We start from the raw sequence: 18,842 nt of genomic DNA on the forward strand, positions 1-18,842 counted from the left end.
TTTAAATAATTTATTTTTAAAATTTCCTATGAGAGCACTGTGTCCCAGATTTTGAGTTTTAGAAATGTTTTGCTCTGGGATTTCTGAATTTTTGTTTTGAGTTATATCCATTTTAAGTTGTTGTACTACTTATGCTTACTGCTGATTTGCTAAGACTAGCAATAGGTCACAGTATGTATATTATATAAGAAAACACGGTAGTTAGTTACCTCTTTTTTTAAAATTGATAAGAACAGCTGCTGCTTAATATGACTGAAACATCTTATCTTATTCTCTAGAACAACAAGTCCCTTGTTTGCAATGTAATGAAAATCTGGCACTGCCATTACAACACCCAGGAATGCCTTCATCTAGAAAAGCAGATAACATTTTGTTCTGTACTAAGTAGCGATTCATCTTAATGATCTAAAAAGTAATAAAGTATTTCACTACTTCTGTCATGTTAGGGCAAGGTAATAACGATGCATGTGGGATAATAACCTCTAAGATAAAATATGTACAAGTTGGAAGTTCTGAAATAGAGCTTCTGAACTGCCAGAAACAAAGCTGTTCCAAGCTGCTTTGGCAGGAACTTTTATCAAAATCAATGCTCTTTCAAAAACAAATTAAAAAAAAAAAAATAAATCTGTTCTTAAAAGAAGTTCTTCCCAAGAGGATGTTTTGGTGGTGCTTTTCTACTAACTGTCTTTCTGTCCCAGCAAAGGCACTCTATTATGCTCCTTAGCATTGTGAGTAGAGAAGACTTAAGATGTTTCTCACTAGGACTTAAACTCAAGTCTCCATAGTAAAAGTCCTAAAAATTCCTTCATTGCAGAAGCTGCCCTTCTCTGGCTCCTGTGCTGCTTTTGTACTGCTTGTAACACATCATGTCAGGTGTGAAATAACTTTCCTTACCCTGAGGCAGAAGCATGCTGTCTTCCCTGCCCCTCACAGGGGGAAAGGACAGTGTGCTTTCACTGTTGGACCTCTTCCATGGAGGCCTCCCTCCACGTGGAGGAAATGGCAAACGTTGTCATGCCTGTTTCTCTTTTCTAAGGTGTTGCCCAAACAAGCAACACAAATGAGTTCCAAAAAAAACCAGGATGGCTTGAGCAGGGAAGATAGCTTGCATGACTGGGAGGCCGCAAAATTAATAGAGCCAAAGTTTCCTTTCCTGTCACGCTTTGCATTGGGATTTGATGACTAGTGAGTGGGCCTTTGCTGTTCTTGTGGAGGAAGGTGTTTCTGTGGTTGCCTTTCAGCATTCGTCATTGCAAACGCTGGTGGGAAGCCACAGTTTGGGGAACCAAATTCCAGTGTGGCTCACAGCACAGATGAAGAGTTTCTCAGTCTTAAATTAAGTTCATGCAGCTATTACACCATATAGTTAAAACAAACTGATACGTAGAAGCAGCTTGCTTGTTTGTTTTAAGCAAACATGTTCAATTTGGGAATAGCATCCACAGTGGAGGAGTGGATCTGGGCTGTGGCATGGCAAAGGACTGCAGTGGCAATGGGATTTATAAGTAGGATATTTTAATGGGATTTGGTACACGATCCAGGCATCAATACTTTTAAGATGTAACGTGTCCCAGCAGAGAAGCATGAATCAGCAGCGTGCTGCTGAAACTGGTCTGCCCTTAGCAAGACATAGCTGCCATGTTCACCCCACTCCACTGATTTAAAGACTTTCTTTTTCTTTTTCTTAATAGTATCAGTGAAAGAAACTCTTACCTAACAGGGAGGGCTAAGCTCTCTAGAAGTCAGAAATAAAGTTTCTGACAGCTTTGTTGCAAATACAGAGATAAGAAGATGAGTGACAGTTTTTGAGTTCGTGTAGAACAAGCAGATTTCATGAACTGATTTAGGCTGTGTGACCTTCATGCCATTATTACTGCAAGGATCTGGGAGCAGTGGATGAGTGAAGACAGGGTATGAAGGCAGTTTCTGGAACCATGCCACTGAAATAGCACTGGACAAGTTCCCATGGGTGTGCTCATCTGAATTTTATTTCCACAAGACAACAGATGTCCCCGCTTGCCCCAATTCACAGAATTAGATTGAGGGTTGGAAAATGGAAGAATGCTTTATTCCCCAGGCTAAGATCTGGGTTTAGCTATGTCCAAACTGATTCTCAATGCAAGTATGAAAATGCCTTTGCTTGTTCTTAAATAGTATTTTGTATGCCATTTTTGCCCTGTCTGGGTTTATACTGAAAGTCAATCTTTGAAAGGCTAGGCAAAAGGCCGTAATCTGGGAGACATTGTAGCTACGTGTATGACACTAGAAGCTACAGGGAAACCCCAGCGTAATGAAGTCAGCAGGAATTCTGCCCGTGAGCGTGGAAGTGGTGTTTCATTAGCAGGGAAGCCTGAGGAGGACTGGCCCATGTGAGGAAAAGAATGTTCCCATTGTTCATGGCAGGAGGGAAGGTTCAGCGCAATGTATCTGGCCATTCTGAAAGGGTGGTTTGGCTGCATTTTAGAGGTCGCAAAGTCTAGTTAAGGGCTGTGTACTTCTGAGTAGGACAGAGGTCTAAGATTTGGGGGCCTAAGGGAGGCTCTGTCCTTCTGTCACTGCTGACTGAGCCATAGAAGATCCCAGGTTGAAAGCCAGAGACTCAGTGGTGTTCAGAAGAGCCTACCAACAAGGGAAGGAGGCCCAGGAGGCATAGGATCAGGGGAGTCTTCTGTGGGAGTTTGCTTCTTTTAAAGTCGAGGAGCAGGGCAGTGTGACTGGTACCTGCAGTGTGGGTGGGAGAACACAGGACTGAGTGCTGGCACCAGCTTCGCGCCGTGTGCGTCTTCAGCCGGTGTGGGAATGATGTGCACGAAGTCCTGGCAGGTGGGAGTAGAGGAGGGAATGAGCCGAGTGCTGAGGAGGCTGCTGGAGGCAGCAGAGGAACTCTGATAGCAATAGGAACATATGGTGGAGAAGTGTCACGGCTGATACGGTTGCAGGATAGTTTCAAGGAGACAGTCCTGCTACAAATAGGGAGGTTTAAAACCAAGATGCAGGAGTGTGCCAAGAACACTGTGTACGGTTCTGTCAGAAAAGTGTACTCATGCAGGAGCAGGTGCAGAACAGGGCTAGGAGGATGAGTAAGGGACAGAAAGCTTAGCAGATGAGAGAAAACTAAAAGCAATGAGTTTGTTTTGCCTAGGAAAACAAAGACTGGGAGAGGAATGTGATGTCTCTCTGTAAACACTTCATTGCTAAGTACATACTAGAGGGGAAGAAAAGGTCTTCATAATAAAGATCAATGCTGGCACAAGGACAAATTGGTACAAATTTGCTATTAATAAACTTAGCCTGAAAATTAGATTTTCAACCACTAGAGGAGTGAGATTGTGGAGCAGTCTCTCAAAGGGAGAAATGGAAACCAAAGGAGCTTTGTAAAGAAGCCTGAGGAGCCTGTGGTAGCAAAGGGAGAGTAAATTAAATCTCTGAAAGACTCATTTTATTTTATGCATGTTGATGCTATAGACAGCCTGACACAATAGTCTAGGCAGGAGAGCAAGTTGCAGTGGAAGGTGGAAGCAGCAGTCAACAGCCGTAATTAAGAATCGATAGCCAAGTTACAAGTCAGCTGCAGGAGGTAGGGAGTTTCAGGATAGCTGAGCTGTGCAGATATCCAGCTTTGGCTGTATCTAATGTTTAAGAACAGAGACTTCACCAAACTAAGTTTAGAGCCTTTTCACAGCATCTTTTAGAAACAAAACTTGGACAGTAGGACTCTGTGCTAAATCTTCCTTCTCCACTTCCCAGTTGCTGCCATTTTCTGCTCCATTCTGGCACAGATCTACACTGTGGCTGTAGTAGGGTAGTTTTGTCTCTGTGCCCCTAATTCCTCGTTCATAAAAGATTAGGATATGTTTTAGGACGTATTTTGAGAATGCCTCCAACTTTGCTGGAGACTTCCCAAGAGAGCCTTTTGGCATGAAGTTGTAGAGGCAAGGTTAGCAAAGTTTAGCAGAGCTGCCTTTGTCAGAAGAAGTGCTAGGATCCTTTTGCAAACCAGCTTGTTGGTTTGCAACAAGCTTGAAATTGTGTTGGTAATTCTTGGATTAAGAGAAAGTGAAGTAATTTCTTGAAAGTGTTTTGAAAATTACAGTGTTATCCTGGGTCAGAACTGAGGAACGCTCACCTACAGGACAAGCTGAACTTTTCAGGCTAGAAGATGAGAGGAAGATGCAAATAGATAAGCGAAAAACCAACCAGCTAAAACAAGAACTTCAGACCTTGATGGTGGTACAAAGAAAGCTATTCCTGGAAATGGCAGTTCTTTGGAATTGGAATGAATTGAAGAATGCAAGAAGCAGGCAATAAATAGAAGATGCATCTGGACAAAAACATGAGGAATGAAAGAAGGGATAGTAGGGCAGGCAGAGCAAGTATCTTTTTTCAGCTCCTAATCAGACATGAGCATTCAGGGCAAAGAGAGACTTTACTTCCCATTCCTTCTGGCTGCAGACTTGGAGAGCGTCAGAGATATATGGGAGAAAGCCAGAGGAGCATTATTGCCCATCTGAAGAAAAAAATCTGCTGCTTCTTTGTTTTTTGCCACAATATCCATGGTGTAGCTCTGCTGAGTTTGGTTTTCTGTGCAGCATTTTCGTCTTACTAATGGGCTTTACTTATTTGGCCCCCAGCATTATCCTGACTTGTCAGTAAAACTAAGAAGAGCATTGGAAAACTGCCATTAATCAGTGGAGTCAATGCATTGGAGGGATAAAGTGAATATAAAAATTGCATTTCCCAGAGGAGGCTCTTACCTGATGACGTGAGAAGTCATAGGTTTTTCAGAACTGGACAGCTTCTCTTGCCTCCAGCTCATTCAAGCATCCTGTCCTTGCATTTTCAGGTAATCATGGGACCAGAAGGGAATTTTGGTAGGGAGAGGGGAAATCATGAGGGGCTGACACCAATGTGATCTAATGGTTGGCAAGGACAACAAGCCTAGTCTTCCTCTGCAGCCCAGCTTGACACTTATAGTCATTACGCAGGGGCTTGAGCTCTTAGCTTACTCCTTTTCAGTGCCTTTGGACCGTTTGGCCTACTTAGGGAGAATTTAACCATCCTGTGCACATGCTGATTTGGTACCTTGTTTTTATATTCTTCTTTTTGTGTGCAGAAATGGTGTGATAAAAGCTAGGCCTCAGGGATGCATGACCTGCAGTTGCTATTGACTTTGAGGGATGTTTTTCCACATTTGACCTGACAGGTCAAGAGAGACAGGATTGAATCCTGATCTTACCTACTATAAATGAAGACAAAAAGTTGCTCAAAACTGTATTCTAACATATCCTGTCTGGAAATGAGTGCAATCTTACCCTAACCCTTCCCAGCAGCATCTTCCAATATTACAGATAAAAAATTTGATGGTCAGAGAAAGTTACTAGTAGACTGCACAATAAGCTAAGACTGTTTCATCAGCTGAAGGTTATAAAATGTAAATGATCTGAATTTTTTAATGGAATAATTCCTACAACATTATCTCACTCTTCTGAATATTTGGGGTGTTAAATATTCCAGATACCATTGTGATAAGTCTGAATTTCTGTCTGGTTTCCAGAAGTTAAAAGCTGTGGTTGGATTGTGCGAGACGTAGATCTGTAGTCTGCAGGAAAAAGGGATTTTCTTTCACTTTTCTTTTTCTGCAGTATCTGAAAAATGGAGTTAGAGACCTACTATTCTGTAGAGACAAACGTTTTGTCCTCAGTTGTCCAAACAATGCCTGTTCAGATATGACAAGAATATCTCTGCTCCAGGCTGTCTTAAGATGTTTGCCTGAGCTACACAGAAGCATTCGGAAGAGCCTACCTACATGCTGAGTAGCTCACAATCTTCTCTCTTGGCAAATAGAAGAGGTGAATACAGCAAATGCTGGTCACTGAGAAGCTGAAAGCCTCAAGAAACCATAACCAAGATGAATCTGTCTCCTGAGATCTTAAAAAAATTCTTTTGTACTTTCTGTCAATTTAACATAGATGATAGTCTGTACAGGGGATAGTCAAAACGAATTTCTGTATTTTCCTCCATTTGTTTTCCTTTATTCCTTTGCCACGCCATTTTTTCTCTTCTTTCCCTCACAGCTTAAATGAAATCAAATAAGGTGCTTGGTAAGTGTTGTACTGTTTTAATTCCTTTTCTTAGTAACTCTATTAGTTAATGTAAGAAACTTTCACACATTAGGCAGCTATTTTTTATTGTATTAGTTCCAGCAAAACAGCAGTAACAGAAACAAAAGGCTCAAATCTCATTTGCCTTCCCTTTTTCTTATTGCTTACTCCAAACCAGAGCAGTAGATGTAATTGCAGTGGATGTAAAAGAGGACTGAAAGAATTCTGAAAAATGAGTAGTTGTAAACTTGCGAGTTTTGCCCTGAGGGCATGCTCAGTTTTGAAACTTTCATTTTTGTAAGGTGTTTGAGCTTAGAACAGTGGGTCCTCAAGAGGTTCTGTATTCCTATAAATCATATTGAGAATCGGTCTCAGCTATGGACATTCCAGAATGGCAGTGCCCTCAGAATAATGGAAATGTTTAGAAAATGTTTGCTGTGTCTTTTTACCTTGTGACACTGCCACATCTCCTTCCTGTACGAGTTAGCCATAAAATCATGTTTAGCCTGGTGTACACAACCACAAGGGCTGCCCTACGGCCTTGAGAGCTTGTAAAAGCAAACAGTGGGTGTCAAACCCCACCCTCAATTGGATGGAAAAGCAGAAATCCATGCAGCAACCCAGACAGACTTCTCCAATAAGAAAAGAAAGTTGAATGGTATTTGCTAGTTAGCAAAGGTGGCTGGGTTGAAAGAAATTACAAGGCGTTTTTTCTAATCAGGGGGTCCTTTTTCCACACAGAAATGCAGTCCTGCTTATCCTGTCAGAATGACATGCTCAGCACCTCCCTCAAGCTGAGTTTCAGTCTTTCCACTTACTTCTGCCAGTGGTGAGGATCATTGCAAACATATTCTTCTTGAACCTGCTCAGCTCTTGTTGCATTAGCTTCAGTCTGACAATAAGTAATGAAGGGTGGAGTACGTGAATCCCAAAGAGTGTGTTCATAAATTCAGACTGAAGAAACTGGTTGAGTTTGGAATGTGTTACACAAGATGTATTGAAAAACCCAGCCACAATTTCCCTGTAATCGCAATGCTCCTCTTCATGATTGTCGAGATTTTTCCATTACAAGGATAAAATCCCTGCACTGAATAATGAAAGGTCTTTATCCTAGAAGTTACATTCCCCTCTTGTGGCTCACTTAGGACATTAGTGCAACTCTGATATAAAGGACACCCCATCTTCTGTCCTATCCTCCTACCAGCCGTTCCTATCTCCACAATTAGCTTGGCAGCTGGGGTCGTTCTTTGTGCCGGTGCAGCCTGTTTGCTCGCACTGAGGTTTCTTACTGCCATGAAAGAAAAGGTTAAGAACTAAAACGAGCTCTGCCATCATCTGTAAGGCGTTAGGAGCCTGATGCTGCTTCTGCTTTGCAGAATTCCAACACCTGGTGGACTGGACCTTGCCGCCTTCTCTGAAAGACAAGCCAGCTACAGGGGATTTATAAATACCCTTCCGTACAGCGGACGGGGAACGTGGCAGGATGGAACTCGGCACATCCCTGTGACTTGGTTCAGATTCAAGTGATGTCAGGCTGTTCTTGAAGTATGTCAGTTATAATCAGTGCCATGGCATCATATCTTGTACCACTTTGTCTAGAAATATCTGAGGGGGAAAATCTTGGTCATTTTGGATGCAGAGGGCCTCCCATGCTCAGTTCAATCACTGCTTACAGTCTCCTTGTGAGGATGCAGCAGATCAAAAGAAGGAGCAGATGGCATTAGAAGGTGGATCCATAAAACAAGGAAGAAGGCTGCAGGCAGTGGGGATTACCTCCATCCTTCCCTTTTCCTGGCTAGGCATGGGCTTCTACAGTCTTTGTAATGCAGAGCTCAGTGCCTAGCTGAGAAGTATCATCCAACTACTGAAGTACATGTAGTTTTTAATATCCACTTCCCTATCTAGGATTATGGACAATGACACTTCTTTTTAACATCTGAATGCAAGGGAGTCCGCATTCTGTGCTGTCTGCTGCCCAAAGGTTAGATTTAAATGTAGCTGAACAGTCAGGGAGGAGGACGAAGAGATGTTTGTGTGATGCTGAAGTCTCTGTTCAAGGCAGTAGTGCCAGACTCTGGAGAGGAAATCCGCTTGAGGAAGCTACTAACGTGATGTAATGCTCTCAGAAAAAACTATACAAATCAGGAACTATACTAGCCTCAGTGTTGTGTTTTTCAGTCTGACTCCTCCGTGCTGCTGTTGACCAGGAGGAGCAATGCTAAACAGTCCCTGCAGGTGATGAGGCATTTGCCTTTCATTTCACTGGGTCAGGGTAAGGGATATCATATAGAGACAGGACATCATCTAGTAAAAGTTAAGTTTAGCTGCAAATATCATGGCATATCACAGTGATATTTGTGTGAGGTGCTTCTCTTCTAACCTGTTACTATGAAGGTGTAGTGCTTATTGTTTTAACCGCTTTTCTGAAGTGCTTACACCTTCATCATGCTTGAGCCATTCACATTGTGACCTATTGGAAGTATCTGAAATACAACCATGCAGACTGACCTGTTACACAACCTTGGTCTACAACACACCTGTAATTTTCCACCTTAAATCCTAATACTGCTGGGAGGGGTTAATGGTAGTGTGACTCATGACCTGCCTGCTGCCTGCGCAGCTCTGATAAAAGCTCTGCAAAGAGGGTTCAGAGGATCACTTGCTCTGATCATACCAGCTCATGTGGGTGCTTGTCTCCAAACTCCTGTCTCTGCTGGCAGACATCTTATTTGAAGTTGACAGCTCACATCAAGCTCATGGGCTTTTCAGTGACTTTAGCAGAAGGATATCCAAGAGCTGTATTTATGTTGTAACATATCGTGTCATAGGTTGAGGAACATCAAAAAGTTTGGGATTTTTTTCATTCTCTTTGAAGTGACAACAAAAACAATGATTAGATATTTGAAAATACTCTGGTTCTTGAGCCTGTGTCTGTTGGGTTCTGCCATCACTCTGTGCTGAGCTTGGTGCATGTTGGGGATAGATGACCTCTGGGAAGTATTTAAATGATTGGCTTGATAACTGGGGGATACCTGTGAAAAATGGCCTTTTTACCTGGCTGGTGAGTGCTGTGCTAAATGCTGGCCCATAACCAGGTGTTGCTCATAACCAGGCAGGTGTTAGGTGTAAGTCAGGAGTGTGTCTCCTGCAGAGAGCACGTGGAGCAGCTTGGGCACAGGTCTGGTTTGCAGTAGTGCTTCTTTACATCTCTCTGGCAGAGTAGAGGTGTCTCAAAGTAGGCATGAATTAATTTTTCATCTGTTTGACCTTCTTTCCTCACCGGTGGACTGGTAGAGAGGCACTGTGATGTGAGGATGAAGCAAATTGATCAGTTCTGGTCAGCATGATGGTGGTGATGAGGCTGCAACAGTGTGCTGACAAAATGGTGCTGTACTAACTTTGTGCTGATTTCTTCCAAATGCTAGCACTGTTTGTTCCCATGCAAGCAAGGAAGGAAGAAGTGGGGAACTGTGCTTAATATTCATTTTCAGTGTTGCAGTTAATTGCAGAGTTCTCTGAAAAGTGAATATATTCCCTTTCCTAGTGTTCCCCCCTCTGTTAAACTAACCATAGGTGAAAGCATTGGCTTCCCAAGATAACTGTATCAGCACAAGGTCATTTTTGTTTTGTTTCACTGTTCCATGTGTATTAAAAGGAAACAAATCCAGCCTTACTTGTGTGCCTGAAAGATGAGGCTTAAATATAGTTCTCACTCCTTTCTTCAGAAAGGAGAGTCAGACCAACCCTGATAGCCTTTGAAAACTTAATATGTAAAAATATGTAAACAAGAAAAGGTTTTATGTAGTTCTGCACAAGAAATGGAGAAATAACCATAGTCCTTAAAAATGCTGGGAGGGAAAATTATTTTTCACTGAATTGGAAACATTTAATTTGATTTAAAAGGCCATTCTTTAAGGCAAAGTTCTGATTATTTTTTTTTTACTTGAATTGATTCCACATTATTGCTAATTTGTGGTTTGAACAGCACATTATGCATTACACGTAACTAAGATGGTTATTGCAGCTTACATCTCTCAGAGCTCTGCTTATCTGTATGTAATATCTGTACATCAGCTTGGTTCAGACTTGCAGCAGGCATTTATGTTTATTTGATAGCTGAGATCAACTCTTTATTCTTTGATCTAATAAGAGATATAGCAGAGAAAGGATAGCATATAAATTAATAATATCCTCAGTACAGCTTTTATATAACAAAATTTGTACAATGTACACAGTGATCCAGTTTATAGTGGAGCATGAAAATGGCCTGTGCCGAAAGCTTTCAGAAAGGAAAAGTATCTGTAAGAGAAAGTAAATGCTAACCAGGATTGTATGACAAAGTTACCAATTTCATTTGTGTAGCAGTGGAATGACAATATAAACAGCCATTTCTTTTCTTTGAACAGTGTTGCTGGGTTTTAACAGTTGAGTACGTTTTGTTTGGAAGGGTAGTCCCAGGTTTCAAGTAATATCTCAGACATCAGTGTTAAAGTGAGGACCTCTGAGCTGTTTATTTCCTGTCTCAGTTCAGATTAAATACTGTGGCCCCATAAACGTGGGCAGGCTCAATCTTGTGCTCTGTAAATGAGCAGTGCTGGGAGTTAGTATCACTCACAAAAATGTTTATAGTCCTCATATGGTTTTATGGTGTTTGAGTTTTGTTACTTGAGGGATGCACCAAGATGTAAAACCAGAAGGACTTTACATCATGTTTATTTCCCGAGAAAGTGCCGCTGTGCTACAGGCTGCTATATATTCAGTGGTTTTGATGCCTGAAGGACACTAGTGAAACTCTTCCCCACCAAGTGATCCAACTGTGGCCTGAGCCCCTCCTGTTTTTTGCTTCTGTATGTACCAGCACCTGCTCTCCGTGCTATTTTCTCACCAGAGGCACCTGTAGATAAACCGTGGCTCTGTTTGAGCATTGGAGTCATGTTTACAGGGTGTGGATTGAACAGGGAAATAAGGAAAGGCAAGGTGCCTGAGCAGTGAGGCTCATTGAACTGTCATAAAAATGGGGAAAACGCCTGTATTTTCTGAGGTCGATCAGCCTCCGCAACAGTAGACAGCAGAGACCCTCTGCTGGCTCGGGAAGCTGTGTCATGCACAAAGGCCTTCGTGGTGGCACTACCTGTACCCGCCGGTGGACCGCACGGCCTGCCTCCGTGTGCCGGTGCGCGGGGACCACAGCTGGGAGTGGAGGAGTCCAGTCTTCACACTGCCAAGTACGGTTTATCCTCTTAGGATGTCATCAGGCACAGCGGGGACAGAATGAAGGGGAGGGGCGGGTTGGGGGTATGGTTCCAGAAGCATTGCAACTCCTTTTTCACAGCACACCAGCAGGTTCTCAGCTTTTGGGGTGGCAACAGTTCCTGGTTCCCGCTGAGTTCCTGCAAGGTTAGGAGCTGCTGCCTCACCCAGAAACAAGTGTTTTATGCTTTCCACTGTTTTGAGGAAGAAGCAAGAAAAGAGTGTGCTGAATTTCAAAATGGGGCAGTAGCTGTTGTCCGTATCAGATAGCAAATTGCAGTTTAAGACCACCCTACCTCCCCGTCCAGGGGGATTTATGAGCTCTAGAAAATGCAGAAGCAGGCAGTAAAGAAGGAGCTGCTGAAAATGGGCTCAGCTGCCATGGAGAAAGGAACAGAAAGAGGGTTAAAAAGATTTTTTGACTAACAGGCCAGGTAGATCAAGCCCTTTGCCTCTGATCCTTGTAGGGACAGCAGAATAAACTTGGTGGAGTCATAGAATAAAAGCCTACAAAACTAAGTGCTGGATCCTCCAGCAGAGCAATCTGGGCACTGACAAATGAATGTTAAGTCAGATTCAGGTGGAATGTATCTTCCTGTCATCATTGACCATCGAAGAAGCTCCTGTTCTAAGAATTTCAGTTAGATGTCTGCATTTAGCTGGGTGAATATAGGCAGCAAGGGCCTATACTAGTCTTGTGCTGAATTAGTTTAAAAAAAAAAAAAAGGTGGGGGGGAGTCTAATGTGTTGTTCAGTGAATCAGTTTTTCCTGGAAGAAGATACTCCCAAAAAGTGAGATTAACTATTTTTTGCTTTTTTTAAACCAGTTTCAATGGTGTGAATGGAGCCAAAGAGGCGCACAAGTCTGGGCAGAATCCTCTATCAGCTGTGAATTTCAGTCAAGGTAAGTCACTCCCCTGCTTTAAGATTGTTACGCTATCAGTGTCGTTCTTTATGCCCTGTGGTAACAGTGTAAAACCTGCAGTGCTGGGGTAGAGAGAATGACACTCTTTTTTGCCTTTTCTATTCTGATGGGCCCAGCAGGCCTAAGATAGCTTGGGTTACTAACCAAATGAAACACAGCCTTTGGGGTGAGCTCTGGCAGGTGGAAATTGCTGAGACTATTTCTAATGTGATGTATGGTGGGTACCCAGCTCCTGCCCTACGTGCTGCCCTCTGAGTTGGGGCTTGCTGGAAGGGGACTCCTAGGAGTGCCTTAAAAATGAGGGAACGGCATACAAGGAAAGAGGAGGGGGATGCCCAAGGCTCTTCTGTCCCCTTATGCTGTGTACCAGAGGTATTGTCCTTGGCTATTGTCTCTTGCTTTGTTCTATGTCTGGTTTTTTTATATAATGGGTTTAGTGAACATGCTTCCCTCAGAGTTTTTTCCTGTCAATATTACAGTGAAGTAGAGATGTGGGTAAAACACAGACGTTCCTTCCAAAGCACTATTTCTGTGCACAGGAGAATTCAAGGCAGCAGCAAAGCATCACAAAACCCACAAGATACTGGTACTATATTATAATATCAGTTGAACAGCATTGTTGGTTATGTTCAGTTGGCTGAGGACCCAGGAGTTAGCAACAAGTGGTAAAAGCCTATCTGACTGAAGGCTAGTTGTTTTCAAACAAAAATTTAAGACCACTTACATGTGATTGGCTGGGACTTTTTGGTGGAAAAAAAAATTGATTTACATTTAATAAATCTGTTTCCCAGTTTCTCAAAAAGTTCTTAATTTTTGACAAATTCTGTGTGTATGTGTATACGTAAAAAATGAAAGCATAATGTTCATTTGAGGATGGAGTTTATATATTTAAGCTGTAATACCCATGGGTATCTGGTAAACAGTGATGTAAATATGTCATGAACTTTTGTTCATGAGAAGAACTTTCCGAAGTAGCTGCAGCTCTCAAGACTGCAGAGCTCCATGTGAACAGAATGGATCGGAGTGTGACAAGCTGAAGAAATGGGCTTTTTGGCTTTGGCCTGACTTCTCAGGGTTGGTTAGTGAATGCTGCTTAAATAATCTTCCTCCTTTTGGAAGTCAGTTAGCATTTCAAGTTAAAACTTATTTTCATTAACAATGAGTAATTTTAAATGAAAAAAAGGATTGTAGCTGTCATGGCTGAAAGCTAAAAGTACAGCTAGAGCAGAAGTAAATAGTCACATACCCTAAAGGCTATGTGCTGTGGCTCAATAAGCTCCCACAAAACCCATCTTTTCTCATAAATGGCTTTTTCTTCCCTGACTTCTCATTCCTGAAAGCTTTGGTAAGTAGGAGGCTGTGCAGCACATCTCAAAGTTTATCAGACCCAGTTAGTCAGAAGAGAACAAGACAGGCTCCGGAAAGAAGGACAAAAGCTCTTCGGTTTCCTCAAAGAGGTTTCCCATTATGGCAAGCCTTCTCACATGGCCTCCTCCTCTGAGTTCCCTCTGCATAGAAGGGAACCTAACAAAGCACTGAAACTAATTGCCTTTCTCCTGGATGAAGGGTCAGGTGCTGATCTAGAAAAACTTGTCCACAAATACTGCTTTTTACTCTGGGCAACAGCACGGAATTCCCTGATCACTGTTAGTAGCGTTTAATTTGCGGAGACCTCTGTGGTCTATAACTAAGTGTGGCAGGTGAGGGGAAAGGGAAGATGCCTTGTGATTTTGTGGTGAATCTGACCGGTGGCGAAAACAGCCCTTCATGTCTTATGGAGTGACAGCGCTGCAAGTAAGGACGTATCACGGGTAATGTGTTGGCTGGCTAACCTGACCTAAGTGGTGGCTGCTTGCTGAATCCAGGCTGTCATCAGAGTCTTGGAGATGAGAGGTGTTGGTTTTTCTAAGACTTTGGGACAGACTTGTCTTGTCTCAGATGAGAGAGGTTAAATGAGACCCAAATGACGTAAGCATTCCTCATGGTGTTTTTGTTGTGTGGGTGAATGTTTCCAATAGATAGAAACAGCTCTGAGTACTATTGTTTCTGTTCATATGTAGCTAGAAGAGCATACAGCTGTCTTCATAGACACTGGTATTGCCACAGTTACCCAGCTCCAAGTCACTCTGCTGCAAAGTATTGAATATGGGACCATACGCTGAAATTGCTCTGAAACTGAAGCTAGCATAAAATAAGAGCTGCTTGTTAAGCAGTGTGTCATGGAGAGAACATGTGGCAACAGTTTCTCAGAACTCATATTGGCTTAAGTGGTATCAAAGAGGAATTCAGCCTGTGGTTGTAACCTGTGCCAGGGGTTCCCAGATTGTTGTTCCTCTAATGCATAGGCAGCAGCAGTAGCAACCCCAGGTATTAGCGACAGCCATCATTATCAGTACTGGAGTCAAGGGCAGATCATGAGACAGTGGCTGCTGGAAATGTGCTGTTTCTTGTGTATAGGAAGGTGTGCCTCTAGTTTCCTGTTTGCACCCTCCCGTCATATATTTTTCTAATCCTTAAGCTACCATATTCCTTCTCAGATGGACCCACCCTCCTTGTCCTGAGTCAAGACCCGCACTGCACTCTTTCATTTATCAAACCCCATCCCCACCAGCTGTAACTGTGCTCATGGAGATGTTTGCCCTGTGACCTGGGGTAGTTCCTCCTTCAGTGATTCCAGTACCACAGCTTAGGAACCACTGGCATATGCGTTCATAAACATATTGAGACGATCTCTTTACCTCTCCACTTTGGGAGAGTACTTCTTTCGCTGCAACAGGTAGATCCAGCTGAGAGATGTTTCTCTGTGGGTTTTACACAGAGCCCTTGAGATAAGATTAATTTAGGAGGCCAGTCCATTGCTGGGAAATACTAACCACTGAGTGCCAGAAATGCATCCTTTGTAAACTGCATTGTGTTAGTAATGAATTAAATGAATTGCTGACATATCAAAACAGTGCCAATTTGGGTGAACTATAATTTGTAAGTGGAAAAGACAGTGGTGAGTGAAACAAATCTGCAAAATAAATCAAGTCACATTGCCCTTTCCTGATTCTCTGGGGCTGTTTTGTTCTTTAACAGCTTTATTAGGTGTATACAGGTGAGCTGACTCCAGCACAGAACTGAAATAAAAGCAGTAGTTAGGCGCTAATGCTCTAATGCAATGGTCATAACAGCTTTTTGAGTTTCCCTGTGTTCAACCAATTTAAAGAAGATTGCAGTGAAGGCAACTTAAAATATCATCATAAAATACAGACAAGCAATTACATTTAGTAAAGCATGACAGAATTAGAGAAAATAAGGCAGGAAAGTCCATCTCTCTTGTCCCAGGGCAAGACTAGATCTTTCCAGATAATCCCTATCAGATCTCTGACTTCTTAACAGCCTCTGCTGCATAGTCTCAAGGGCAGTTTGAGTGAAGAACCATGCGTTGCAAAGCAGGCTCCTCAAAAGAACACCTGCAGCTTCAAAATACCACAGGGTGAACATCTCAGGTGTTTTGTGGTAAGGTAAATCTTATTTACTCTTCATAAAGCTACTCGTGAGGTACTATGCTTGGTAGATCCTTGTTTCCAAAGGTAGAGTAGTACAATATTCTTCCCCGTTTTCTTTTTTTGTCCTTTTAAGGTTACCTTTGATAATGTAGGCAACTAAGCCAGGGAACAGTGATGCTCTAATAACTTATGAGGCTAAATGACATCCAAAAAGAACTTGAAGATTTGAACTGAAGCACTGGTAGGAAGCTAATGGATGACTGCAGGGCATACATACCGTAGGATGTACTTTGCATGTGAGTAAATGTGTACAGCATCCACAGAACATACCTGGGTGAACTATGTGTAGAGAGGACTGGATGCTTTATCTTCTGCTGTACTTAATACTATACTTAGTGCAGGGAATTAAAATCCCAAAGGAAAGTCTTACCTCTTGGCATCCATGGTTCTGATAGTTTAGAGTCAGACTGCAGTGTCACTAAACATGGGTTTATTTCTCCACTTAGTTCTTTAGTAAAAAACTATTGACAACCAGACATATCAGGATGGTAGCAGATTTACTCAGTTTAGAACAGTTCTCCATTTGCATAGTATAGGATGGAGCTGAAGAGCTTTTAAAAGAAATGTGATTGTGTAGCATGTTAATCTGAGATAATTCTTTGGTGACTTTGTGCTGTTTCTGTACCTCAAATGTATCTATCATTGAAAAGATAAACTTTCAATTTTATTTGATGCTATATTATTGTGTGGATTGCCAGTGAGTGTAGTGTACCATTTGGAAACCACTTAAGGAAGCTAGAAGGTCATAAGGGAACCCTTGGCTGTTCTCCCTGCTGGTAGGCTGCTCTCCATATCCAGGAGTGAACACCAGTTTGGCTTTCAAGAATTGTGGTTGAAGAGTTTTCCTGGGTTGTAGCAACACTTTTGCTTTACAAATGGGAAAACCCCATTTACAAATGCAGCAGTTTATTCCAGTATTTGGTCTATTTGTATATGTCTCCTCTTTTGCAGCCTAATTGCAGATCCAGCGTGTCAGAACTCATATGGACAAAGACCTGAGCAAGCTGGTCTAACCTGGAGGTTATCCCTGCTTTGAGCTAACTTGATGGACTAAATGAAACCCAGAGATCCCTTCCAACCTCAATTATATTATGACAGACATACTGAATTGCTCTGGTGCTGATTGTAGCACTTGCTTCTTAGTGGCTGGTCATGTAGTGAGAAGGCTGAGAGCCTTTGTTTAGCTGCTGGCAACTGTCTTTAAGTCTGACTCTTCTCCATGGTAGTTTTCAGCAAAGGGGTGGATTCTGTGATCTTTGGTATATTCTTCAGGATCTGTCTTTTGGAATTCTTTGCAAAAAATAACAAGATAGGAGAGAGGGGGCTGGGGAAAGCAGAAGAGTCAAAGGCCCAGCAGAAGACAAGCCTTCCAAAGAACTTCTTCCTCAATTCTACATAATGGATTTTTGTTTGTTCGTTTGTTTTACTTCCCTTTGAAGTCTTGGGCGCTGTCAGATGTGGGTAAGGATTTGGCTGGATCATAGCATTGATCCTGTTTGGCAATCTTGGGGGCAATTTTAAAGCTACCCTGATTTTTGTCGTTAGTTCTGAACATACCAAGTACCTGGACTTGTAAGATCAAACCACTAATTTGTCCAGTGAGATTCCAAACCCAGGGGTTTTTTTCTACCTCTTTCTACTCTTCTCCAAGACAAGAAAATGCAGTTCTTCAAAGAAGAACTTTGAAAAATCATTTCATGGTCTGACGTAGGAATATTAGCAAGAGGTGTAGGCAAATATCTTTTTGGATTGCAGCCAGAAGTGTTCCCACAGTGAGTTTTGATGAAAAGCCCAGTTTCTTGGGCAGAAGGGTTGATGGGCCTGACTTCAGCCTGCTGGAGGTATCTTGTGCAGTTGGGGCTGGCCACTCAGAGGGGGTTTGTCTTTGGCTTTGCCCAGGATGGTTCAGTGAAGGTGCTAGGAGGGAGCAATTTGACCAAACACTTAATCAAATGCTGAAAGCAACAATTTCTTGTTGGGTGGCATGAGAGATCTGTGGTCCTAGAATTTAAAAGCTTTTCAGTAAATGTAGTTGTTCATCTGACCCTTTTCCATTCTTATTTTTCTCTTCTGTGTTCCAGGTAGGAGGGTTCTTCCCCAAAAGAGAGAGCCAGTAAGATATTTCTACTCCTTTCACTGATGATCTCTTCCCTTGCCTTTCCTTTTGTCCTTGCTGGAGTCCCCTAGGGGCAGTGGGGTCTCAGTCCCCAGCTGCCAGCCTGCGTCATGATCAGCACTATGCAGAATTCAGTCTCTTATGTTGTCCTTCTCTGCTATTTTCCAGCCATGACATTTTTCTTCCCTTTCTTTCACACCCATGTTGGGAGCACTTTTTTAAGGTCTGACTCTAAGCCCAGCATCCAGTCAAAGCAGCGGGAGGATGCTCTGCATGCCAAGGAGAGCAGAAATGTTCTCACTTGGTGGTGGGGGTGGAGGTGCATGTTAGTCCCTGCTGTCACATTGACTCAGTGGCTGTTGTGCAACTGGAGTCCAAGAATCTGCATCCAGAGAAGATAAGTGCATGATGGTTACGCAAATCAGCGGGTGCAGCCTCTCAGAGTGGAAGGATTTATGTGCTGCGTGGCGTTCAAGAAATCATTGAATAGTGTTTTAACAGACCCAGCACATCTGGGAGCAAAGGATTTCAGAGCTGGATTGGAAGTTGGTGGTATCTGCATGACTGTGACCTCGTTAAAGATAAATCTAAATAAAAAGAAGACTTTCCTGACTATAGTGTAACATATAATTTACCCAAAGTTAAAAGACTTTTTCAGTTAAACTTGGGGAGTGTTTTATAGGGAAAAAAATTAGAATTAGGTATTCTTTAAGAGCAGTGTATTATATGGCAAAGAACTGTGATTCTGCCCTCGGGAAAGAGACATCTTTGTAAAAGCTGATCATTGTTCAGTGGCGAAGACAGCATTAGGAACAAAAAAGTAAAAGCAGTGGGGAAGGGGAGGGAGAGTGGGGCGCAGTTAATATAAATTAGAAATGAAGTGCAGAAAACTGTAAATG

At 42.4% G+C, this 18,842-nt stretch overlaps 2 protein-coding genes across 3 annotated transcripts in view; both read left to right on the top strand.

The window, feature by feature from the left end:
* Positions 1-18,842, top strand: part of HEMK1 (HemK methyltransferase 1, mitochondrial release factors N(5)-glutamine) — a 97,398-nt gene that overhangs the window by 43,238 nt on the left and 35,318 nt on the right. The window contains exon 12 of the mRNA XM_075053359.1: positions 12,179-12,255. The gene's annotated coding sequence lies outside the window, so the exon portion shown is untranslated. The remainder of the gene's footprint in view (positions 1-12,178; positions 12,256-18,842) is intronic.
* The window catches only part of MAPKAPK3 (MAPK activated protein kinase 3), a 134,877-nt gene that overhangs the window by 10,121 nt on the left and 105,914 nt on the right, over positions 1-18,842 (top strand). The window contains exons 1-2 of one of the 2 annotated variants that reach the window (XM_075053348.1): positions 2,333-4,843; positions 12,179-12,255. The gene's annotated coding sequence lies outside the window, so the exon portion shown is untranslated. Of the gene's footprint in view, positions 1-2,332; positions 4,844-12,178; positions 12,256-18,842 lie in introns of those variants that run through there. The other variant, XM_075053346.1, reaches the window with a different exon arrangement.

The sequence above is a fragment of the Buteo buteo genome, chromosome 21 (assembly GCF_964188355.1).
Source record: "Buteo buteo chromosome 21, bButBut1.hap1.1, whole genome shotgun sequence".
In the NCBI taxonomy this organism is placed as follows: Eukaryota; Metazoa; Chordata; class Aves; order Accipitriformes; family Accipitridae; genus Buteo; species Buteo buteo.